The following is a 27,706-nucleotide window of genomic DNA, read 5'->3' on the forward strand; positions in this document are numbered from 1 at the left end:
GCACCCTCCAGGATCCTGCCGAGGGTATAGAGCTGGTCCACTGTTCCACGGCCAGGACGAAAGCCACACTGCATCTCCTGAATCCGAGGCTCGATTATCCGACGGATCCTCCTCTCCAATACCCCCGAATAGACCTTACCAGGGAGGCTGAGGAGTGTGATACCCCTATAGTTGGAACACACCCTCCGGTCCCCCTTTTTAAAGAGGGGGACCACCACCCCAATCTGCCAGTCCAGAGGCACTGTCCCCGATGTCCACGCGATGCTGCAGAGGTGTGTCAGCCAAGACAGCCCTACAACATCCAGAGCCTTGAGAAACTCAGGACGGACCTCATCCACCCCCGGGGCCTGGCCACCGAGGAGCTTTTTGACCACCTCGGCAACCTCAGCCCCAGAAATGGGAGGCCCCGTCTCCGAGCTCTCCGACTCTGCCTCTTCCGAGCACGTGTTGGTAGGATTGAGGAGTTCCTCGAAGTACTCCCCCCACCAACTCACAACATCCCTAGTTGAGGTCAGCAAAGCCCCGTCCCCACTGTAAACAGTGTTGACTGTGAGCCACTTCCCCCCCTGAGACGCCGGATGGTGGACCAGAATCTCTTCGAGGCCGTCCGGAAATCGTTCTCCATGGTGTCACCGAACTCCTCCCAGGCCCGAGTTTTTGCCTCAGCAACCGCCGAAGCCGCGGCCCGTCTGGCCTGTCGGTACCTATCAGCTGCTTCCAGGGTCCCACTGGCCAAAAAGGCCCGATAGGACTCCTTCTTCAGCTTGACGGCTTCCCTCACCACTGGTGTCCACCAGCAGGTTCGAGGGTTGCCGCCACGACAGGCACCGACCACCTTACGGCCACAACTCCGATCAGCTGCCTCGGCAATGGAGTCACGGAACATGGCCCATTCGGACTCAATGTCCCCCACCTCCCCCGGGATATGGTTGAAGCTCTGCCGGAGGTGGGAGTTAAAGCTCCTTCTGACGGGGGATTCTGACAAACGCTCCCAGCAGACCCTCACAATACGTTTGGGCCTGCCAGGTCTGATCGGCATCCTCCCCCACCAGCGGAGCCAACTCACCACCAGGTGGTGATCAGTTGACAGCTCCGCCCCTCTCTTCACCCGAGTGTCCAGGACATACGGCCGCAAGTCCGATGATACAACCACAAAGTCGATCATCGAACTGCGGCCAAGGGTGTCCTGGTGCCAAGTGCACATATGGACACCCTTATGTCTGAACATGGTGTTCGTTATGGACAGTCCATGACCAGCACAGAAGTCCAACAACATAACACCACTCTGGTTCAGATCGGGGGGGCCGTTCCTCCCAATCACACCCCTCCAGGTCTCACTGTCATTGCCCACGTGAGCATTGAAGTCCCCCAGCAGAACGAGGGAGTCTCCGGTAACATGGACACACAAAACCACTGCAAAAATCTTCAGTATATGTACCTGCATAAAACAAAATCAGAAAACTTAAGTAAAATCAGGAAAGACTTTCTAATAAAGGTATGTTTTTTAAAAAGATAGTGGTTTTGCTCAATTGATTTCTTTGGGTAGCTTGTTTCAGAGTTTAGGGGAAACTCATAAACATATTGGGAGCCAGTGTGAGGAGGCTAAAACAGGAGTTTGTTGTCTTTTCTTGATTCTCTCTTTTCTTGTCAAAGGTCTGGCAGCTTAGTACTAAACAATCTGGAGCCAAATGATGGATTTGTGTTTGAGACAAGAAAATAAGCTTTTGCAATAGTCAAGATGAGAGGAGATCTAAGCGTGTAGAATGCGTCTTCAAAAGAAAGAACACATGGCATTTTGGAAATATGTTTTAGCTAAAAAAAAATGTGTTGCTCAAGACTTGGGTTACTGTCGAACCAAACACTAGTTAGATGTCATCATCCACCTGTTTCATTAAGCCCACTCTCATCTGGACAAAGCAGTACTGTGAGGATCATGTTCTTTGATTTCTCCATTGATTTTAATACAATTCAGCCTGTGGAGCCTGCATTGTTATGTGAGAGGCTACAGAAAATAGAGGTTGATGTCTGTACAATTACCTAAATCATTCATAATCAAATATTGAATAATAATGAATGAGGCAAACACTATTTTCATCTGGTAGAAAAGGAGGAAATGATGTAGTACAACAGATAACTGGGTGTTCACCAAGACAACAGACTAAACTAGATATGCAACACTAAGACTGTCTCCAAGAGAAGGAAGAGCAGACTCTCCTTCCAAAGGAAGATTTGGTCCTTCAATGTCTAAATCAAGATGTTACATATCCTCTTTAAGTTTGTGGTGGAGAGCTGAATCTGCTTTGGAGCTATCTGTTGGGGCAGCATCATCAGAACTAGTAAGTGTGTTGACTTGGTACTAGAAAATAATTATCTGACCAAACCAGACTACTAAAATGCATATAAACAAGTTAGTCCATCAGCTAGACTTAAATGCACCTTGGTGCTCTCTACATGCGCCAAGTTCAATCTTTTATCTTCTTTTTATAAAGAAATAAAACCTTAGTGTATATCAATACAGCACAATTCTGAATAAAGCTGGTGTCATTGACATATTTTTCCATTTCTGTCAGACAGCTAAACACTTCAAAAATTGTGACTGGAAATCTGCTCAAGACTGCATGTTAACTTTCAGTTGCTTGAAGCATTTCCTGAATGCAACTCCGCTTTAATAAAATTCTGATTTCATAACCACAGACAGATCAGACAAAATGATTGCGACTATCTCCCACAGAGAAAGTTTGAAGCAGCAGAATGTCTTGAGCAATTTCTCACACAGTCCACAGCATTCTGGTGTCAGACATACTTGTGTAAATAACTTGATTCCAGTCCTGTTCTTGTAAAAGTTAAAGTGGTCCAGTTAAATGGCCCACTTAAGCTGTAACCCCTTCTCGACTCAACAGCACATGTACCCATGCTGAGTTACTCAAAGCTGAGACTGCAAAGAAAACTGTTGCAAAAGCTGCTAAACATAGGCGATCAAACAACAAAAAACTGCAACAAAAAACTTAACAGTAGGCCATTCCTGCCCACACACAATGACTTTGTTGTACAATGACTAATGATTAATAATGGTTTTACGTCTTTATGCTGTGAAAATAATTCCTATTTTTATTATTGAATTAAATTCTATCCATTTTGATGAAATTAAATTCTATCTTATTCAATTCACTTCAGTTGAATGATATGTCTGCAACATAAGAGTGCAGTGTTCAACTTGTCTAGTTGTGCCCAGACAGCATTAAGAAAAGTCCTTCACCCTGACATTTTTACTGTTCTGCAGTCAGTTTAGATACTAGCTTGACCTCATATTTATTCTTGATTGGAGCTTCCACTTAGGCTTCCACTTAAATCATCAGAAAATGTGAAGAATTAATCCTACATCCTGTTATAACGCAATGTGACGTGTGTGAGTCAGAGACAGAGTCAACAAATATATTCAAGTGTGTGTGTGTGTGTGTGTGTGTGTGTGTGTGTATGCAGAGGGCCGTGAGATCAAACATTGAACTAGGATCTTGAAATATATGATCATCTTCCCCTATACGTTAGGCTTTTTTATTGCTATTCATAATTCTGGTGATATTGACACAATGATAAGCTGAATTGAGTTTATGAGGCTTTTCCATTCAGGGAGGTTGCTCGCACACACATCTTGTCAGAGTCAGCAGAAAAACATCAGAACTAATCACAATGTAATGGCTTTACGAATCCCAAGGTCACAGCAACGTGAATAAAGCATGGCCTGAAGCGCACTTGGGCATAACCCCGTCCTCTTTACATCCCGACCAATTCTAATGAGCTGAACATCGGGGTAGGATTTTCTTGAAATTAACAGTTCTTGCCACAGGCCTTATTTAAATATGCATTTCCTCAGCATTCATTCCTTCATTAATATAAAAAAATGTAAGACTAGACATACACCAAGCTACTTCTGCTATAATTTAGTCATTTATGAGGGGCTTTGTAGAGTGAACGGTTCACAACAGCAACATGCCGAACCCATATCTCTCCCTGACTTGAAAACACCTGAGTGTCCACTCTGGGAGAGCCCAAGGATGTGGCATGGTAAAAGTAGGTATGGTAAGTTTGATTCAAAATGAATGGTTCCATGTTCATTAACTTAAAACCTCAAGGCTGAGTTTGGAGAAGAGCAAAATTTGTATTTTGTCAAGATTGTCTAGTCTGTCCTTCCTCATTTCAGGCCTTATGCACAATGTCACATGTATGATGTATTACAAGCAGTTTCAGTCATTTTGCTAACATTTACTCACAATGAGGCCACCAGAATATCAATTGTTGCCATAAAAAGTAACTCAAACCTTAAACATTTTGTTGCAGTTTAAGCAAACACTATATTCTGAATGTTGTTACAATGTCACTTTTGCAACTTACAGTTACACAGGCTGGGTCTGTTTAACATGGTCTGAATAACAAGTTAAAAAAATGTTTTACCATAAAAGACACAAAAACACTGGCTGAAAGACTGGCTGCAATCTTCCAACCAGCACCTGATGATGTTTTTACTATTCATGAGCCTGACTGAGTTTATCTGCATTGAAATAGTGCTGTTGGGTCATGATTTTAATGTAAGAGCCTGATTTTGTAGTGTTGCTGACCACATTCATTACTTTTTATTTCTATGCTTTTACACAGTTCACCATCATCTGAAACCTCTTCCAATACATCTTTTTATGCAATGCATAAGATGAAAAAGTCAAATTTGGCTTTTTTGCGTAATTTTGTTGGACTTCAGTGGCCTCAGATGTCACCAGTTTTGATTTTAGAATTAAATGAAAAGAGATGAATAGGGATTTTTATAATGATCCCCATTCAGAGGCTCCTTATAGAATGGTTACCTTGGACAGGTCTGCTTTCAAAATATCTGCATCGAGCCCTAGATTAATTAATTCTTTATTCTTTTCTTTTTGTTGCTTCTCATTACTTTGTTCCATTTTACAGTTCCAATTTAAAGAGCTCAGACAGTGGGAGATTTTAGAATATCCCCTCTCTGGCTACTTTTAAATAATTTAAGTGCGTTAGCCAAGGCTGCTTTGACACTGTGTGCAAGCAAGACCATTCCTGACACACTCTTGTCAAAGATAAATCCGGTCCCACGATACCAGCATCAAATGATTAATTAAGAAACATCGTCTCCTTCAGAGACAGACATTTCAATGACTGTGTTTTCAAATTTAAATTGTTCAGTCTGGTGAGGTACAGTGAGCTCCCATCTCAGGATACACAGGTGTGATTTCGTGAGACAATAGGTGGTGCTCTGATTCAAAATTAACATATTTGTCTTGTAACACATGAAGTAAATTCAAATAAAAAAACTAGGATTTTTTTTCAGAAGGGGACTTTAAAGAAGGATTGAAACACTATATGAAGTATATGAAAGCTAAAATATTCATACAGTAATTACACTTAATAACTTAAACGAGTTTAAAACAAGTAATTTTAAGTTACATTTTTTTTAGCAAGTGTAGCTCCATCCTATTGTCGCTCATTTGCGACGTCACATGGTTTGTCAGCATCAGAAGTCCTACGTTGGTTTCTTTAGTGATTTGTGACAATGCTGCTTATCTTGATAGAAAATATGAAACAGGAAAGTAAGGAGGTAGACATTTTACTGCTATAAAATTCACAATCGATTATTACAGAAAGAAAAACCAGAGGAAAGATTGCTCACTTTCATATTTTGCCTATGAAGCAGCATGTTATTCATCCTTGGCTCAATGCATCAAAATAGAAAAAAACTATAAATTGTTATGCTTTTGTAGTAAAACTATGTAAACAAGAACTATGTGGAGAAAAGGGTATTTAAGTTGGTGGTACTCCTGGTTTGCAAAGCCAACTAGCAAAAGTCTAAGACTGAACAGAGAAACAACTGGCAGAACTCTTAGAGCCAATTCACAATCACCAATTAATCTAACATACACATTTATTGGAGTGTGGGAAGAGGCGACTCGGAGAGAATCCAACTATGTACGTGGAGAAAATACACACCTCAGCCATGATTCAAGCCGGGAAGCTTCTTAGTGTGACAAAACAGTGCTAGCCAACACCCCACCAATTTATTCTGCTGAGAGAAAAAATAAAACACGGCATCTTAAACTGTTTCCTCTATAATAATTAAACTGTCTTTTTTTTTCTTCAAACAAACAAAAAATATATCTGTGGCTTTAGTCCACGAGGTTATGTGTAAATATACATACATATATATAGATTAATATATCTATATATATATATATACATACATGTAACTTAACAGAAGAGTATGTTGATGAAACTGACCTTCCTCCCACCCACTGTGCATACTGGTTGTTTCACAGAAAAATTCACTCACCAACATTATACTGTTTTATTTAGCTCTGGTACAGGAACGTATTATCTTATTTATCAATTAACCTGACACACCTCAAGCATGCTAAATAGCAGGCTTTGTATGGATAATGTGCAATCATAGCTTTGTGTCCACTAATAGAAAAAAACAATAATCTATATCAAAATTTCAACACTCAACATTCTTTACATGCCAGTTATCTATCATTAGCAACAGTAAGCCAACCTTGTTGGGTGCTTCAGTTTCTTTGCAAAGGGAAAGCACCTCCAAGATGTCACTCTCACAGCAGAGCATCTGGCAGGTCAGGGTAATGCTGGAGGTACTGCATGCAGGGGATCCTGCATAACCCTGACATAACCAGATATCCATATTCGCCTTCTGAAAATAGATTGACATGATAATGGCTTTCAGTGCTGCAAATACCAGATGTAGGCGTTGCCTACCCTCTCCACTCCTCTGCAAACCGATAACTCTTTCTTGGACAAAGGTAAACTTGTGCACTCCCAGTTCCTACTGACTTAAACATGTAGACAAGTGGGTTTCTGGGGATAACTGTAAAAACCACAGAGCCTTGTTTTCTGTCTTTCTTAATCACTCCACATAGTCAGCAATGCAATGGAAATATAGCAGTGAGCCAGTGCAAAAACACAATTTAGTTTCCTTCAAAAGTCTTGGAAACAACTATTAAACGTTGAATTCTGTTTAACAACAACCAACTTCATAATTTTGATCCTTATTTGTGGACCATTTTGCAGAAGATTTTGCACATTTCAAGCAGGAAAAAAAATTTAGATACTTCTTTAGAGAAAAAATAAAAACTGCAAAGTCAAGCATTCCCGAATATTGCAATGTTGATATAAACTCAGATTTTCTTTTTGCTGGATTTAATCAAAGTTGATTCTGACTTTAAAATTCAGTCTCAGAGCAAGTTACATTTTCCGACTAACACATTATCATAAACAATTATATGCAGGTGCTGCAGTGTTTTGTGCAAGACCCTGTTATACAGGAAACAGCCAACACATCTATATGTTAGGAACAGTTGTGTCAAGTGATATCAAATAAAACAAGTCCTGCATACTATTATCTGCTGTTTTTTTAGGCTCACATGTGACCACACCATTTAACTAAATTGTATTAAAAGTAAATTATTGTTTACTCCTTAGCAAGTCCCAGTGTTGTTCTCCATCTTCTATTCTCAGATGTCCTCAAGTCCTGGGGGGGCCTCCTTTAATGAAGGTATAGATATATGGTTTCTGGGTTTTATTGCAGTTGTAATTGCTGTGGAATTGTTTATTGGCAGCATTCTGTTCCCTGGCAATGATGAATATGATATGGCCGGTATCACATTCTGAAAGTAATCCACTGAAAACACAACTGAAAAGCCACTTACAGAAATAATCTCTTCTTCTCTTGCTACTGGCTGAAACATAAAACTACTGTGATTGTGATTGACGATCCTCATTTTCCAAATGCTGTTTTAGAGAAAAATGCTTCAATACGAATTAACTAAAATGACACTTGTATAAGACTGATGTATAGATGCACTTTGAATGGTTTGTTTGGGTCTGAGTAACCCAACATTATGCTGTGCCCATAGATGAGCCAAATTGTTTACATTATTGGAAAACCACCAGGCCATCTGCTAATCTCTGGGTTGTATACGAAACAGTATTTCAAGGCAAAAGGAGTGTGACCTAACTGTGGAGATTCATGATAACATTAGCTGACAGCTTTGATTTTTGTTGTGTGACTTTTGCCAACATTTCTGTACCTGTGTGTCATTCTGCCACTGAATGTGGAATGAACAATCTGTTCATTGTCCTTTCTATCTTTTATTGCTGTAATTTAACCGAGACACTTTCATGTCCTGAAAATTATTTCCAGCTGAATGTTCTGAAGACTGCGGGATGTTTCCCTAAGAAAATTAGTTAAACATGAGGATGTTGAACTTTGAACAACACAATTTCAGATTGGTGAGCTGATAATTGAAAGAATCACACCAAGCCAAACACTTCAGCATCCATTTGACACCATTAAACAAACCTAACAGCAGCCTCCCCTAAGTGTTAAGCCATTGTAGGTTTTATTTTTTGCTGATTTATAGAAGGCAGATTAAGTTCATTGACGACATCTGTTTGTTTTCCAGTGGGAAATCCTACATGGAGCTAATTAAGTTTTCTTAAGCGTGGTACAAGTTTTTAGTGAGTAGCAAACAAGCAAACATATTAATAGACATGGTAGTAAACTGAGCAGCCATTTTTCATGCAAACAGTATTCTGAAGACCATCAAATGCAAATTTAACAAGTGTGACTACCATTGAGCTTATATGTTAGCTAAAAATTGCCCAGAATGTTGCAGCATCTAGGGTCATAGCTCCAAAAAGGTGTACCAACAAGGGATCTCTGTGAAAGTTCTACCCACCTGACTGATCAGTATCTCCAGTGAGGGTCACTCTTCGGAGTGTCAAGAAGCAACTTTTCTATCAATGTACCATGATAAGTTGTAGTGCAACAAGAAGAGAAAAAGGAATCGTTTCTGAAGATGACACAGAATGCAGAAACTAGTAAGCCTGACCCTAGCTCTGCTAATTTTCAAAAGTATTGATTTGTTAAAAACGTCACACATGTAGCTATGATACAGGATGCTTGGATATCTTAAAAATGCTGATTTTCTTCCAGTGGACTTGCCTCAGCATTTCCCTGAAGTTGAACCTATTTGCACGTAATATTTTTCAAAAGCATCAACGCCCTGGTCATATTAAAACTTATATTGCATTTGCTCTCTGCCACTCATTTTAGACACACTGAAATACACGAGTATACATTAAAACATACTGTAGTGTGTTCTGTCCCTGTTATTTAGACTTAGACAGCTTATCCATATCCAGGGTGCAAACAGCGGGACTGAGGGATGAAATTAAGGATGTCAGTGAGTGATGAGTTATAAACATCACTATATATTTCCATCTCTCTTTCCACTTGGATCACAATTATGCTTTGCCTGCTTCTCCCACTGTTCTAAAGCCAGACTTAATGAAGCTCTGGCTAGACTGGAGAATCTGGAGCACAAGAAGAGGAATAGCGTGCTTCGGGAGCGAAGGGCGAATAGATACACCTGAACGTTTTCTGGGTTATTTTCGTTTTATCTAAGTCTGTCTGTCATGTCTGACGTTTGACAAACAAATCTCGTGAAAATAGATTGACTTTATGATCACTTTTATTGTGTAGAAACACCATTCCTCCATAGATGTAATGTACTGTAGGAACGAGTGGGACTATACCAAGATGGCCGCCCTGTAGGCACGCCTCTCAAGTGAGCGGCAGCAGTCAATGCTGCATCAATGTATATATGTCTATGATAAGCAGAATTAGAATAGGGCAGCCATTTTGGCTCTGCCCTCATAATTAGTTGCTATGGGAGACAGCTGCATGTATAAGAGAGACAGGAGCTAACTGACAAAAGTTCCATCACTTTGACCCCTTATGACTTTGGGGTTTAATACTGATGTGTATGTCTCGAACAAACGTTCTACTGTTCGAAAAGTATAAGTCATATCTGAAATTTTTTTTAACCGTGAGCGCCAGAAGCGATGGCAGAAGGCAATGGTGCAATTCTTATTCTGCTCCTATGTATGGCTTGTTTTTTTTATGTCAGTTTTAAAATGACTCCTTCACATTGATTTGATGAGGCGGCCTGTTTATAATGGTTGGGCATGAGAGCTGGAGTGCTTGCTCTCTGCGCTCAGAGGTGATTTGTGAGAAATTCGTGAAGCCAAGCTTTATGAGGGTGACTTTAGTTGAAAGAGGAAAAAATACCAACGTTTTGAAGTAAAATTTGTCTTGGTCAGGAAGATATTGAGACGTGAGAAGCGTTTAATTTAGTCTTTTTTTTAATCAAAATTAGAGGGGGAAACACAGTGAGAGGAGTTTGAGAGGCTTTTCTGATTCTTCCTAAAACGTAAACTGCCATTGTGTCGAAGGTATTTCAACAAACCCTTTAGTTCCATTACAGTTGAGTCTTTCCTGTCATGTTTAAACTTTGAATTATGTCTCTGTGATGCCGTATGGCTGAGTTGTGAGGCCTCCAAAATAGGGCTGTTTGGTGAGAAATGTATTTCAATGCATAAGGGAAATTCCCAGTTGTTCCCATTTTTCCTGAATTCCTTTTGAGTCATGAGAGACAAAAATACAAGCACACTATTCCCCGACTGTTACGCCCGCAACAATGAGCTTTTTATGCCGGTCGGACCAACAGTGCGGGACTAGTAGCGCGCTGAAATTTGTGACAGAAATGGAAAAATAACTAGAAAAAGTTGTTCCTGCAAAACAGCAGTGAGAATGCTGATAAGCTGAATGGGGATAGCTGACCATGCTAAAAAAGCTGAAAATAGTGAAAATTTAGCAGAAGTGAAGTGAGTAATAGTTAATAGTGGAAGAGAGATGTCCTCACAGTTATAGGAATATGTGTAAGCAACTGCGGCTTAACAAGCTCACTCCCAGCTAAAGGAGCAGAAAATGGATGAAGGGATACTATGGCCTCCTGTGAGAAAACAATAAGAGCGGGGAAAATAATTTGAAGACCGTCAGCACTAGAAGGGTTAGGGGAACGCAGTATTGTAGTTTTTATTTTAATGGCATGAAAAATTTTTAAACAGCAGTGAGTTAAATACAGTTGAACCTGTCTCTGGTGTCATACCAAACTTTCCATTGGAGTTAGTGAGAGAATTTGAAAGGTTTCTCTCGTTTCAAGGCTCATAGCTGAAATTCTGGAAATGTGAGCTCTTTAGTAGTTACATTGGCTAAAAGAGGACAAATCTTCCTACATTTTAAGGTATAATTTGTTTCTGTAAATTAAACTGTATGAAAGTTAGAAGAATTTGTTTGAAAAAAGTTGAAAGTTATCAGTGTTTACTCTGTTGGCTGCTCATTGATAAAAATCAAGAAGGAGCAAAAATTTTCATGTTTTTGAAACTGTCATATTTCAAAATTGGCTTAATAAAAACTAAAAACGCATAACAAAAAGTGAAAAAATTCAGAAAGAAGAGAAACATAATAATTTGAAAATAATTTTGGAGAAAGTCATTTTCTGAGGTTTCAAAAGGCCTGAAAGGTATTTTTGAAAGGAGAAAATTACAGAAAAGAGAAGAAAAATGCAAAACGCATTGGCAGTTGCAAGGTTCTGCTGTGATTTAGAGGCTTTAATAAAAAAAAAGGAAGTTGTGAAGGCTATGAAAGTCACATTGGCTGAAAGAGGACAAATTGTCGTACGTTTTAATGCTAACATTATTTCTGTGAGTGTAAAGCCTCGGTGTACCCTTGGTTGCCACCCACTTTTCCCGAAAAGCTGATAATTAAGACCACAATGTATTGTGTTGTGTTTAATTTTGTTTAATTTTCACCTATTATGATATGCTCAGACATTGTTTTATGCCAAGAAGTAGAGAAGGATCAGAAATTGATGGTATAATGGGAGTCAATGGTGTAAAAAATATCTGAAGGATATAAGACGGGAACTTTTTCTTCTACACAGTGTATTATAGTCCTATTTGAAGATCAAAGATCGAAAATGTAATAAAAAAATTTAAATGCAAAACATGTACCAAGGGGTGCACAAGGATTAAGCAAGAAAAAAGGCAAATTAAGACATGCAGACTGGTTCACATCCAAAAAATAAAGTTCAAACAAAGCATCCAAACATCAAACACACAAAATTCTTACTGTATGTAGAAACACAGTCCTTGGTGTTCTTCCCACCAACATGTGAAATCGAATGTTTAGTGGGTCAACTTAACTACTGTATACAAAACACAATGCAAATGTGTGAAAGTGAGTCACACCTGGAGATCCACTCTGAGAAGGGCATATTACTGATGGCCCAGCTGTGTAGTTTTGTCCCAAGTCAGTTGCACACTGAACTATTTAGCAGGCAAGGGGAGTTGAACGTATGACAGCGAAAGGTCCTAAAACGATCATAAAAGTGGTTTGAAAAATAAGACAAGTATTTGTACTTGACAGTAAATTTTCACTGTGGAAATGATTTTCTTCTTGTTGTGTTTTACATTTCTGAAAGTATGTGATTTTTTTTTCAAAATTGTGCTGTATATATGCTATCTTTTTTCTTGGAAAACACTAAGGAAAACCTTGTATTGAAAAAATACCAACGTTTGTGTGTTCTAAGCCTCTGTCTGCATAACATGACAGTGTGTTTTTAAAAAAAAATTTGATCTTAATTTTTCCAACAAAACTATCTGGAAAGTCTCCTGTAGTAACACACTGGAAAAAGGACAAGTACTAAAAAAATACTTTGCAAGTGGCTGAATGAAACAACTGTCTTTCAAAGTGACAACACAAACTTTAAAAGATCAGGTGAACTAACCAGATGGAACCCGTTGTCAACTATGTGAATTTGATAGCCAGATTTGGTTACTTTTTTTACCCTAGTTGCCTGCCGTGCTCTTTATTGAGTGACACATAGCAGGCAGGCTATTAATACACTTGTGCATTCAAAGAGAGCTTGGAATAGACTAATTCTCAAGAAAAACACATTTATGAATTAAAAGTGGATTTTTTTTTATGAAAAAAAGAAAAATTTTCATGATCATGTTTTGAGTTTGGATGTCTCTTTAAACTTATTATTTATGTTAAAATTATTAATGTCCTTGATACTTTGAACTCCATACTGGAGAGAAAACAGGAAGAAAATTCTGCTGTTTATACTGACGTTTAAATTTGTTTGAATGTCAAGACCACATTCAAAGGAATATGTCGGAATGTGTGCCTGAAGTCAGCAGCTGTGAGTACATTTCTATGTAACTTTCTGTCCACAAGGATTAACATCCCACTTCCTGTTCTTGAGCTTTATTCGAGCCACTGAACCAGATCAGTTACATGCAAACGTATTCAAGGCCCAACAACCTTTGATCAGCAACATCATGACTTCCACAGGTGAATTATGAGGATAAATATATTCAGGATGCGTCACGTTATGCACTTTTATCATGTGCAGCCTAGCCACAGGGAAGCTTTTAATTGGCTTCCCAGAGACATGTAAACATCAGCTCACATATATAGTGAGCGAACATCAGAGAGGAGGAAGCGGGGGTATGAAAAAGGGTGAATCGGAGCATGCCCTCCATAACGTAATTCCAAAATCTATGATATCCTGTCTTATTGCTAAGAGAGCTTCCGTGTTTCAGCAGTACATGCCCCGATTAGGAGGTAAATGAAATGATGGCGAATGAAGACCTGAGGGCTGCTCTTCCTCAAACCAGATATAAAAACGTGCAAAGCCTCTTACCATTTGAAAAGTATGTCAGGCTGACGTGCTGAGAGGATAATGTTATTTTCGGACTCTTAAAAAGCTCCACAATGAAATAAAATGTACTGTGTGAAAGGTTATTCTTGAGTAATGGTTATGATTCTCAGTAAATACACGCACCATCTGCACTGATGAATGTGTTTGGACAAACTTATTTTCCTTTGCCTGGTGTCTGTTTGCAATTACCCCTCCCAAACACTTCATGCTTCCGTTGTGTTTCCTCTGGAGCCGCTCCATGTCCCTGCCTCATTTCTTATATTTCACAACACACTTGAAATTTTTGTTTACTCATCTGCTTTGTGGGTACAGAAAATGATCTTCTTGCTTTTAGCAAATTAGATCAAGAAAGGAGACGCAGCAGGCTGTAAAAAGAGGCATGGTTTTCCTTTTCAGATGTTGATTTCAGCAATGCTTTTTTGTTTTAATTCAGGCCATGTATTCAATCCATCCTATACTGTCATGGTTATGTTTTTTTTATGCAAATAAAAAATTTTTTTAACAGTGGTTTCACATGCAACTGTCATTTGTAGTAATAGACCTATATTATAAAAAAAAAGTAGACGTTGGAGTGTGTAAGTCATTCAAGTGTTCTGTAACCTATTGAACTACTTCATGAGCACTGTTCATGTCTGTGTTGAAATGATCTTCAGCTCTGTCTTTAATACTTTTACAAGTATAAATATTATCAATAGCAAGACATTTAATGTATAGCAGTTTCCACACATGAACACTAAAGGTTACCGTTGTTCAAAAGCATGTGCCGACATGCTTTTGGTCCAGACTTCCTCTGCAGTGTCTAGTCACATTTTACAGTTTGAGACTTCATGCTGGAGATGTGCTCTCTCTGCTGGAACTGTGAGGGGTGCAAAGAATCATCTTTCTAGATCACACACAAGGCAGGATGTGATATACAAAGTACACTGTGGGAACGAACGCGTTACGTTTACAGCATTTTCAGAATGGCAGATGAGGAGCCCAGATAACGGGTTTTATATTAGTATCATATGTACAAATATATTCGAACCACAATTGCAGATTAACATACAGGTCAGTAAAAAAAGTAAAAGGTAGCACCTATTAACGGCACACACAGAGGGAATGCCCTGAAAGACTAGTTGCAATGTTCACACAGTATGTAATTTTGGTTATGTTCAGGAGATTTTATTTGGGAGCTAGCTGGAAAATGTCCAGAGCAAATGCTATGGACTTTTGAGTTTGCACAAGCTATACTTCTGGAACCTTTATCTCAAGGTCATTGTCAAAATATACTGTCCTTCAAAGTGTTCAGTACACATCCATCCATCCATCCATCATCTGCCGCTTATCCGGGGGTCGGGTCGCGGGGGCAGCAGCTTGAGCAGAGAAACCCAGACGTCTCTGTCCCCGGCCACTTCCTCCAGCTCTTCCGGGGGGACCCCGAGGCGTTCCCAGGCCAGCCGAGAGACATAGTCTCTCCAACGTGTCCTGGGTCTCCCCCGGGGTCTCCTCCCAGTGGGACGTGCCCGGAACACCTCCCCAGGGAGGCGCCCAGGGGGCATCCTAACCAGATGCCCGAGCCACCTCATCTGACTCCTCTCAATGCGGAGGAGCAGCGGTTCTACTCCGAGCCCCTCCCGGATGACTGAGCTTCTCACCCTATCTCTAAGGGAGAGCCCAGACACCCTGCGGAGGAAACCCATTTCGGCCGCTTGTATTCGCGATCTTGTTCTTTCGGTCACTACCCACAACTCGTGACCATAGGTGAGGATGGGAACGTAGATTGACCAGTAAGTAGAGAGCTTCGCCTTCTGGCTCAGCTCCCTCTTCACAACGACGGGTCGGTGCAGAGCCCGCAACACTGCAGACGCCGCACCGATCCGCCCGTCAATCTCCCGCTCCATTCGTCCCTCACTCGTGAACAAGACCCCGAGATACTTGAACTCCTCCACTTGGGGAAGGATCTCATTCCCGACCCGGAGAGAGCATTCCACCCTTTTCCGGCTGAGAACCATAGTCTCGGATTTGGAGGTGCTGATTCTCATCCCAGCCGCTTCACACTCGGCTGCGAATCGCTCCAGTGAGAGCTGAAGGTCACGGCCTGACGACGCTAACAGAACCACATCATCTGCAAAAAGCAGAGACCCGATTCTGAGGTCGCCAAATCGGACCCCCTCAACGCCCTGGCTGCGCCTAGAAATTCTGTCCATAAAAGTTAGGAACAGAATCGGTGACAAAGGGCAGCCCTGACGGAGTCCAACTCTCACCGGAAACGTATCCGACTTACTGCCGGCAATGCGGACCAAACTCTGGCACCGGTCATACAGAGACCGAACGGCCCCTATCAAGGGGTCCGGCACTCCATATTCCCGGAGCACCCCCCACAGGACTCCACGAGGGACACGGTCGAACGCTTTCTCCAAGTCCACAAAACACATGTAGACTGCTTGGGCGAACTCCCATGCACCCTCCAGGATCCTGCCGAGGGTATAGAGCTGGTCCACTGTTCCACGGCCAGGACGAAAGCCACACTGCATCTCCTGAATCCGAGGCTCGATTATCCGACGGATCCTCCTCTCCAATACCCCCGAATAGACCTTACCAGGGAGGCTGAGGAGTGTGATACCCCTATAGTTGGAACACACCCTCCGGTCCCCCTTTTTAAAGAGGGGGACCACCACCCCAATCTGCCAGTCCAGAGGCACTGTCCCCGATGTCCACGCGATGCTGCAGAGGCGTGTCAGCCAAGACAGCCCTACAACATCCAGAGCCTTGAGAAACTCAGGACGGACCTCATCCACCCCCGGGGCCTTGCCACCGAGGAGCTTTTTGACCACCTCGGCAACCTCAGCCCCAGAAATGGGAGGCCCCGTCTCCGAGCTCTCCGACTCTGCCTCTTCCGAGCATGTGTTGGTAGGATTGAGGAGTTCCTCGAAGTACTCCCCCCACCGACTCACAACATCCCTAGTTGAGGTCAGCAAAGCCCCGTCCCCACTGTAAACAGTGTTGACTGTGAGCCGCTTCCCCCCCCTGAGACGCCGGATGGTGGACCAGAATCTCTTCGAGGCCGTCCGGAAATCGTTCTCCATGGTCTCACCGAACTCCTCCCAGGCCCGAGTTTTTGCCTCAGCAACCGCCGAAGCCGCAGCCCGTCTGGCCTGTCGGTACCTATCAGCTGCTTCCAGGGTCCCACTGGCCAAAAAGGCCCGATAGGACTCCTTCTTCAGCTTGACGGCTTCCCTCACCACTGGTGTCCACCAGCAGGTTCGAGGGTTGCCGCCACGACAGGCACCGACCACCTTACGGCCACAACTCCGATCAGCTGCCTCGGCAATGGAGTCACGGAACATGGCCCATTCGGACTCAATGTCCCCCACCTCCCCCGGGATATGGTTGAAGCTCTGCCGGAGGTGGGAGTTAAAGCTCCTTCTGACGGGGGATTCTGACAAACGCTCCCAGCAGACCCTCACAATACGTTTGGGCCTGCCAGGTCTGATCGGCATCCTCCCCCACCAGCGGAGCCAACTCACCACCAGGTGGTGATCAGTTGACAGCTCCGCCCCTCTCTTCACCCGAGTGTCCAGGACATACGGCCGCAAGTCCGATGATACAACCACAAAGTCGATCATCGAACTGCGGCCAAGGGTGTCCTGGTGCCAAGTGCACATATGGACACCCTTATGTCTGAACATGGTGTTCGTTATGGACAGTCCATGACCAGCACAGAAGTCCAACAACATAACACCACTCTGGTTCAGATCGGGGGGGCCGTTCCTCCCAATCACACCCCTCCAGGTCTCACTGTCATTGCCCACGTGAGCATTGAAGTCCCCCAGCAGAACGAGGGAGTCTCCGGTAGGGGCATTCTCCAGTGCCTCCCCCAGAGACTCCAAAAAGGGTGGGTACTCTGAACTGCTGTTTGGCGCATAGGCACAAACAACAGTCAGGACTCGTCCCCCCACCCGAAGGCGGAGGGAGGCTACCCTCTCGTTCACTGGGGTAAACCCCAATGTACTGGCACACAGCCGGGGGGCAATAAGTATGCCCACACCTGCTCTGCGCCTCTCACCACGGGCAACTCCAGAGTGGAAGAGAGTCCAACCCCTCTCAAGAGGACTGGTTCCAGAGCCCAAGCCGTGCGTCGAGGTGAGTCCGACTATATCTAGCCGGAACCGCTCAGCCTCGCGCACCAGCTCCGGCTCCTTCCCCAACAGAGAGGTGACATTCCACGTCCCAAGAGCTAGCTTCAGTAGCCGAGGATCAGACCGCCAAGGCCTCTGCCTTCGGCTGCTACCCAGCTCACATCGCACCCGACCCCCTTGGCCCCTCCCACGGGTGGTGAGCCCGTCGGAAGGGGGACCCACGTCATCATTTCGGGCTATGCCCGACCGAGCCCCATGGGCACAGACCCGGCCACCAGGCGCCCGCTGCCGGGCCCCACCCCCGGGCCTGGCTCCGGGGGGAGGCCCCGGTGTCCCATATCCGGGCAAGGGATCACGAGGTCCAAATTTTTTGTTCATCATAAGGAGTCTTTTGAGCTGTTCAGTACACAGTAAAACAAATTATTTTCCTAAAAAGATTTATATGTTTTATAATGATTTCCATGCTATGATTTAAATCTGCCAAAATGAGGCCCCACATCCCAGTCACCTGTCAGACCCCTGTTTACTTGAAAACTGCAGACTTACAACATCCAGTCTTTTCCCGTTCATCCACCATTTTCATACATTGGGTTGAACTTTGATGATGATGATGACCTCTGAAACCTGAATCTCTGTCTTAACTCCCAAACGATACTAAACTATTTCTCAAAAAAAAAAAAATCATCCTTTAATACAAAATATATATACACATTTTTCCTCTAGTCATTATTTTGAATTTGATACTAGGAACATTATTCAGAAAGGTGGAACAGCAACAAAAGCTGGCAACGGTTGAATGGGCAAACAGTTTAAGAATGACACCACTTGATGTAAAGATTTGGTGATCTAATAATCTAAAATACATTCAATCATTGAAGACATAGTAAACTGTCACAAATGTAGTATTAACCACCCAGCCAAATATAATCCATTGAAACAATTACCAATTTAAAACAAACAAGTGTCAAAGTCCAAATGAGAGGCAATCTTTGTGCTTAGATGCTGGGATCACATTTGTTTGATTTAACCACACTGGGTTAGTTGACCTGCAGAGCAATACTCTGATATTAACCCAAGAAAACCATACTCTAAATAAGACACTGGTATGTAAACACCATTTTCTGATTAACTTAACCCAAACAAGTGTATGCAATAATTAGAATTAAGGTTTGTAAAGTATTTCGATATTAGTCATATTATTTAGACGTGTGAGACCTTATAGTTGGATCATCATTTCTCACAGCAGTTTTCCAGCAACTTGCATCCCAGGCAGCTGCTTTACGTTACATGCCTGAGGCTATAAAGCAGAGTCAGATTAGAACGGCTTTATGTATACAAAAAAAAAAAAAAAAAATTCTGGAGCTAGGGGGAAGTATGAATCATGCTTCATGTTTTGGGGGCTATGAAAGTGATGAAAGCTTTGGATGAGCAAACGTCACTTAGGGGGCAGTAATGTGGGGATGAGTCATCAATCACATTAGGTTTATGTAACATGTTATCAGGTATATGAATGGAGTACCCTACCAGTATCCCAGCATGAATGACACTGGCATGGATGACGGTGATGATCTGGCAGTGAGCCTGAGAAAACTAAATACTGAGGAGGACGATTAGTGATGGAGTGCACCTGAGGGGAGAAACAAAGGTGACGTGAGTGAAGGTGATGGCAGGGCACAAGTGACTGAGGAAAAACAAGGCAAAACTAAAGACTAACCAGTAACTTAAAACATAACAAAACTAACAGACATGACAAGTTCAAAGTTGGAGATAAACAGTGTGGCTGTGTCGGTAGTTTGTTCGCTGTTAGTTGAGCTTAATTTAATTGTATGTTCACTCTTTTTTTGGCTCTTTACCTATTTTTAATAATGCAATTTTCTAATGGATTTCACCTGTACGTGTGCATAGTGTATTATGGTGTATTTATCAGATGTGTATGAATATAATTGAAAGTGTCATTTAGCCAACAGGCTTACCGCACTAAGATGTTTTCTAGATAGTCAACTCACTGTAATAACATAATGAATCCAACACAGCATGTAGGTAAAACGACTGCGTTATTTGAGGAAAAACAGTGGATTACTGCCATTTATGGATTAGAAATTAGGGAGAGAGTCAGCAAGGTGAGATAATCTAGGAACATGAAAGGGTGAGTCTGAAACACATTTTTGTTTATTTTTTCACATTTTGGATTGAACAGTACATTGTTGCCTGCTGTTAGGAGTGGTGGGGGTTACTGGTACTCCTGGCAGTCTTGTGTAAATCCCTATCTCCCTTGCATGACATGAAAATGATTCATTGCCCTGGAGTAGATGGAAGGATTTCTTTTTTTTTTTTTTTAGTTTGTTGCTTCCTCACAGTAAAATGGTTTATCTGATACATGCTTATGGTAAGTGTGTTAACATACTGTACATCATGATGAATAAGATGTTTCCAAGAAAGTGGGGAATGTCTTAGAGATAAGTTTTAAACATAAGCAGAAACTCCCTGATGCTCAACCATATATATGCACCACCAAATAATATGTGGTTATTTCCATAAGGATTCCATCCTAATGTAGCTTCAAAACCTCAAACAGTGAGAAGGATTGTAGAAAACACTGTACTGTTTTTTGTGGCGTGCCTGTTGCCACTGCGGGTTCTCTCAGAGAGACTCAGAGACAGAGGACGGTTCAACATACAGTTTATTTAACCCTTTGTACGAATCGGTGGAGTCGTTCGCTGGCCTTCCCTCCCGGTTCGTGCTGCCGACTCCACTTCAATCTCGTCCCAGCTCCAGCCCCCCGTCCAGCACGCTACTGAGTTTTTAAAAGAGGAGAGTGATTAGACAAGTGACTGCCGGTGTACTAATCACTCACCTAGTCCTGCTCCCCAGAACTCTCTCCACAGCTCTCTCCTGCAGCTGATGCACCACGCCCCCTCCACAAATTTGAATGTAATTTCTTTCTTATTTTGCAAGATGAAACAGAGTTGTTAGGGAAAGGGTCAATAGAGAAAGTTTCACCAATCTTTTTGAGAGTCAGCCTTCTGGTTATTGGAAAACCCACTCTAACCACTGATCCATGGCCACCCTGTGGTGGGTGGCTTGAGGTGGGTCCTGGTGGGGATCTTCAACTCTTTATTACTGTAGGCAGAAAATCTATGCACTGAAATCAGTTCTGTAACTATGACATTCTATAAACAAGCTTAGTATTCTAACCTTCTTAATGCAGCATGCTCTTCTTGCAAAATTAACACACAGTCGGTTACTCACAAAATGTATGCATATACAGCCCTTAATACCTGCAATTAAAGACTATTCACATGACTTTTGAATTCATCAAACATAAATCTAATTATCTGGGTGTAGTTCCTCTGTTAAGGCCCATAGACAGCTCCTCCCTCTGTCTTCCTTTTTGGCTGTACACCTTTAATTTTCATCACTATGTAAGATTTTCTTTTACCTTAAACTAATGGCTTCTGGTTTAATTTCACTTCCAATTTTCATTTCCATGATGACTGTCGAACATTTAGCTTGTTTGTTATCATACACACTTGCCTTAAATACCACACAGCTGTATCAGTCAGCTCTTATTTCAGACCAGCTGTAAAAATCCTGCAGAAAATCATAGACACAAATGTTTAACTGTACAACTTATTTGAATAAGATACTTTTCTTTTGAATTTTTTTAAAGATACTTTTGTCGAACATGTAACCTGTCTCCATGCAAATCTCTAAATTTTTCTCAATCAGACTTTAATGCATTACGCTGGTTTACTTGTACTAATATATACTTGGCACACCGTAGAATGCACTATGTTGAAGCGTCATGAGATGTTTAGTTCACTGACAATGGTATTATACTACTCTCCAAAAAGGTAAACTGCATTTATGTAATTTTCTGGGATTTTTGACCATGTCAACCGCTTTATAGTTCAAGCCAAATTCACCAATTTATACAGACATTCATACAGCACTTTTTGGTTGATGTAGCTTTTCACGCAGCAGTTCAGGACAGAGGAGCAGCTGCAGTGAGAGGCTCATCTCACTGCGCTGCAGGACTGAGAGGTTCAGGAGGTCCTTTGTGCCCACAACCATAAGGCTTTTTAACAGTGACTGCTGACATGTTCTTCTCAAATTTATTTATTTAGTCACTGATTATTATTATTATCATCATTATTAGTAGTATTATTGCTGTTGTTTAATATACAATCATTGTAAATATTTATAATTTTTTTAATAATCTTTTTGAGCTACTTGACAAATTTGTATTTCCCCCACTGGGGGATGAATAAAGCATTTTTCTATTCTATTCTTTCTCCCCTTTTCTTCCCCATCTTTCACATACTCACACGTGAATCCATTGATATGCAAACTCAGCTAAATCTTAACTAGTGGGACTATTATTTATATGTTTTCTATACTCTCAGCATCTGAAAACTCTGAGCTGAATAAATTCCAAGTAACAGTGGTCAGCTTTGTGCCTCTTGTCCTTTAATGCACATTTTTTAAGCCTTGCAAATGAAGTACAATCTTGGGGTGACTGTGTCTGCTCTGAGTGATAGCCTCACAAGCCGTTCATACCACAGAGGATATTTCATTGGCATGGCATTTAAAAATGTTTGATGTTGCTTTGCTTTCATTTTGCTTGAATTTATGACTAACATTTGAAAAACACACACACAAACATAAATATAAAACATCTGAGCTTACAGGTCTTCCTGCTGTTCCATCTCTGAGCGATCACTGCAAAAACAGCCATTCTTTCTCTCTTTTGCCATATCATATTGTGGTATCTGCATTGTTTAGCCCAGCAAATAAAGACCTGCAAGATCCATGATTTCTAGTTGCGCACACATACACACCCACATGCATGGGAACCACCACCCATATTCTATTTCCCTGCCTGAATATATTATTCTGGGCCTCTTCCTTCGCCTCAGTATGACAAGGACAGATTGTGGCAGCCTCTGATAGCTGCAGTAGCTACTGTTATGGGAAATGGAGCTGCACATTTACATTTACTCATTCTATTACTTTGATTGATCTCCTGGGTTACCAGAAAGCTTTTTTATGGTTAGGATGTCATGTGCCTTTTGGAGTAATGCAGAAAAAAGATTGAGTACAAGTATTAAAAATTGCTTAAAAGTGCAGAAATTTGTTATCTCACAATGCCGACTTTGCAGATACTGACTAGTTAGTAAACCTTAGCACGTCAGGTTTTACATAGATGCTGAATAAATTGAACAGTTGGTGGATGTTGGAAAGCAGACAAGGTACATTTTCACACACTGGTTATCAGAAAATCCTCACGACACATCCATTATCTATCATGCGATAGGCTAATTGTAACTTCTATAGTTTTATTGCTGCAGCAACTGAATATAGAGCATCCTTGCTAAAATTAAATGCATTAATATTAATCAGTAATACAAAGTGCCCCCGGAAAGAGAGAATATGTTCGGTAAAGTGATACAATGGTGGTAGGAATGTTGCTTTTCTGTGACAGAGGTAAAGCCAAGTGAATCCAAGACCTGAAAATCTGGACACCCTGACCAGACAAATCAGGATCACAGTTCCTGAACTGCACCATCAAAGCGCTCTCTGAGATTATAACCCTATCTTCTCATAATTGAGGAACTAATTGCTATAACAAGGTCAACATGCTGTCTTCCTTCCACAGTTTTTCATTCATTAAATGAACGTGTTCATGAGTGGAGTTTAAAATTTCTGTAAATTGGTCAAAAATGAACGAGGCAGTTTTTACCCATGAATGGTAAACAGTTCTCTCATGGCACTGAACAACATTCCTGTCAACAGTGAAGGTCATTCTAAACCGTGTCTGCACACTTTTCCCACTCCGTAGGAGCCTAGAGATCTTGCAATTATTTCTATACCCCACAAAGACATAAATACTATATGTACAACTAAAGAACTTAAGACTATTACAAACATGTGTAGTTGTAGACATATGTAAAACTGCATGACAATGCTCCCACAGCAGAAAGCATGCAAACACTGATAAAAAGTGGCAGTTTTGTGAAGACAGCTATAACAGAGTAAAAATAAAAACAAGTCCTGCCAGCTGAATCTGAAGGACATTACAAATTACTTTGCATAACAGAAAGGCATGAGATCACCTGTAATGCAAGTCAAACTTTTGTTTTAGCCTTGGCACACTTAACTACGCAGCACACAGACTGTTCTCACCTTTGTCATGCACTGCCACAAATTTTGTCATGGCTAGGCGACTAGCCACCTGAAGATATGGACTATGAGAGGATTGGAGAAATAGAGTTTATTAATGAATGAATTGTGAGCTGAGTCCAGGAGAGCATGGAAACTCTGGAGGGAGAAAGAAGATTAGAGGGATTTTCCAGTTAGGTTAATTGTCCGAAGTGGTTGGTTTGTCCTTAATTATTTTCCAGAGGGAATCCAAGATGGAAGGGAGGGCGCTGGCTGTAGTGCAAGGTTCTGAGTCAGCAGTGGGCCGAGCAGGCAGGTAAGAGGAACAGGCTGATGAGAGATCCAACCATGGACAGCAATGCAGGCATGAGGAAACCATGACATGGAGCTAGGATGAGGGAGACAGGCACTGGGAAAAAAATAAAACAAGGTAAGCGCTTGGGAAAGAAAATCGCAATGAGGAAAACAGTGGAGACGGATGAATTCCAATAAAGATAGTTAGACAATCTGGTGAAGACTGGTTGGTCCTGCTGCTCCTATAACCGTGTCCTGACGAGGGCAGATGAGAAGCAGGTGTGTCAGCAGGAGCAATCCAGACTCTGCCCAGGGCTCCTGGGAAATCTGCTCAGCCCCACCTAGGACTCAGAAACCAAAGCAACAACACAAGCAAGCATGATAGTGACAAATAGAATATATAAAGTATAATTCGGAGGAGATGCGAAAGGGCAGCTACTTCAAATCCTTCCCAGATGACCAAGCACCTCACCCTATAGCTTAAGATGAGCCCAGCGACCCTTTGGAGGAAGCTAAGTTCCACCGCTTCATGATCTCAATGTTTCAATCACTACCACTACGTGACCATAGGTGAGGGCTGGAATGTAGATCAACTGGTATATCGTCAGCCTCACCTGCCGACTAAGCTCTCATGATTGACCCGTTAAATGTCCACAGCACTGTAGATGCTGCCCAATCACCTGTCAATCTCCTGGTCCTTTTTACCCCCAACTGTGAACAACACCCTGAGATATTTAAACTCCTCTACTTAAGGCAGTGACTCATCCCCAACCAAGAGTGGGCAATCCACCCTTTTCCGACTGAGGACCATAGCCTTAGGCTTGGAGGTGCTTCCCGGCTGCTTCACACTCGGCTGCCCCAGTCATCGCCTGCTTGAGGTCTGTTTTCTTCATCCCACTCCCGCTAAATTTCTGACCATTACCGCCCGCACCCGCAACGTGTGCGTTACACTCCCGCAATGTGTATGCACCCGCAAAACCTTCAGAATTTATGCCCGCACAATAATAGAAATGCATTGATTTTGTGTCTTCTCCAGTCCCGCAGGAGAAAACACGTCATTTTATAGGCTACTAATAAGAGAGATTCATGGGCAATTGAGAAACTTCCCCAAATGTCAGACTTGCCTTGCTTTGTGCTATAAAGACCTTCTTTGAGCTTCCTTTTCACATTACTTATTGACATCCTGTCGCTAGGATACATCCCGACAGTGTTGCCAGGTGGGAAATGTAGTATTATTGTACCAGAGACAAAAAATTATCGTACACCCGTCATAATCAAAATAACAAGTCTATTGAGTAGTCACTCTAGAGTTGAACAGCGTCTAACAGGAACTCACGGCTTTGCATCAGCAGTTGCATTATGCTAAATGTCCTCCGTAAACAATGACGAGTGGGAACTAATGAGCCAGATAATGAGGCCTGGAGGCCAACTACTGTTAGGAACTTCTGACACAAACGCATGCACGTCACTCGTAGCTCACATAGAAAAGCGCGATTGGCTTGAAACTTGTCACATGGAAATGGAAATGCCTTCAGGGTTCACAAAAATATCCGACAGACAGTCGCGACAGGCTGATTACAACCATTACAACCACACATTCACAGAATGGTCAAATTATCATATATGTGGCCTTTTTTGGGATTATTGATCGTACATCGTACACAGGGCAAAAGTATCATACAAATACGATAAATATCGTACACGTGACCTGGCAACACTGCATCCCGATCCCACAGCGTTTGTTTTTGGCTGCCCGCGCCTGTCCGCTGCAAAGTCCATACCGCCCGCTCCCGCGAGATTTGAGTCCCGCGGGACCCGGCGGGAACCAATCCCAATCCAGCCCTCTAAAAGGTACCATCTTTATCTCCTAGCTACAAATTTCTAAGCTTTCCCTTTTACTCTTGATGTTGGAGGATTTGTGATCTAGAACAGTGTTTGGATAAGAAATGGCATTTTCTTTTAAAACTTATGGTTTTAAGATTTGGCATTGCATAGGGGTGTTGTATAGTCTTCATTTTGTCACGAAAATGCTTGGTTAATTTGTTTTGCTGTGGTTTCTTATTCTTTGGTGGGGCTGGGCTTTTTTTTCCTGGAAGCTCGAGGTGAAGTCTGGATTGCTCCTGCTTCCTGTTCCTCATCTGCCCTCATCAGGACACTCTTTTAGACACTCTATGAATGAATACAACCTGCAAAATACTCCTTTGTGCTTGATCTCTGCCACCAGACTAATGCACTGCTTGCACAGGCCAGTAACCAAAGCAAATATAGAAGTGGCATAGATTCCTTGTGGCTTGTACAGGTTGTTTTTACTCATTGAAATGTTGTAAGTACTAGGATAACCCAGAGGCAGTTAATGTATTCATAGAGCACTACACATTTTTAAAGTAGTGATAAAAGGTTTCTTTTAATTTACAAACTGCACGTAAAGAAAATATCACAAGTTTAATGCAGTAGCTTGATTGTAGATGTTGCCTTGTCTACACCAGAAGAGTCTACACCATGGCAACGATAATTTTATTAGATATTCCGAAACAAATACCAAACAGTCCAAGGACCAATCTAATTGCCCATGTTTTTTGCCTTCAAGCGATTTTCTTTCTATTCTTACAGGTGGTGCAGAAGATGATGACAGTGAAGTGTTCTGTTGCTTTAGACAAATCACAGCCACATTAAAGAGTTTACTTGAAACCAAAGGACCTTGTTGGCATTGTTAACCAGGAAGAACAGTACATCATGCAGAGCAGTTATTCATAATTTTACTGCATAGAGAGGGTCCCCTTGAAATAGATGTACCCCATCTAAATGGCATACAATTACTTTCCAATAGAAGCAAGTTTTCACTTCACCTTCAAAAAGAAAAAAAAAACATGAAAGACATTAAATCAAAGACAAATTACAAACCACTGAAGTCTTATACAGGAAGCACTTGATTGATTTCTCCTAACATAACTTCACCTTTGCAAGGAGAGAACCACTCAAGGCAACTTCAGTCTTATTACTATTGAGCACTCTTGTTGTATAACCCATTGGAAGTTTCTTTGCAAATGTACACAAATGAAAGAAAGGTGTAGTGTAGTCTGTACCTTTGTACTCAGGTTAGAACAGAAAAAAAAATCCCTTTTATATTAATTAATCATGTACAACCCCCTCCCCCAACAGACACTTTTAATGCTTTCAAAGTCTGATTAATCATGGCTTTAAAACGCCATTAGCCTTGATAACAGAATGAAATAATGGTTCAATTTATCCTTCAGGTCAGCATTATTCAGTGACAGTTTGTTTATGATAATGCTGCATTTAAATTGTGAGATTCTGCTCAGACAATCTTTGAACAGTTAACTTCTCTTTTTTGTTTTCTGATGGTCAGTGCATGCAATGATAGGCAACTGTGAAAATAAAGCCCCTTTTAGTCAAATTCAATATTAATATTGATATCTTTAGTTGTATGTCTAAGGGCTTTTTAAGTAAGGA

Source organism: Leuresthes tenuis, unplaced genomic scaffold (genome assembly GCF_036924035.1).
Source record: "Leuresthes tenuis unplaced genomic scaffold, fLeuTen1.0.hap1 SCAF_20, whole genome shotgun sequence".
Lineage (NCBI taxonomy): Eukaryota > Metazoa > Chordata > Actinopteri > Atheriniformes > Atherinopsidae > Leuresthes > Leuresthes tenuis.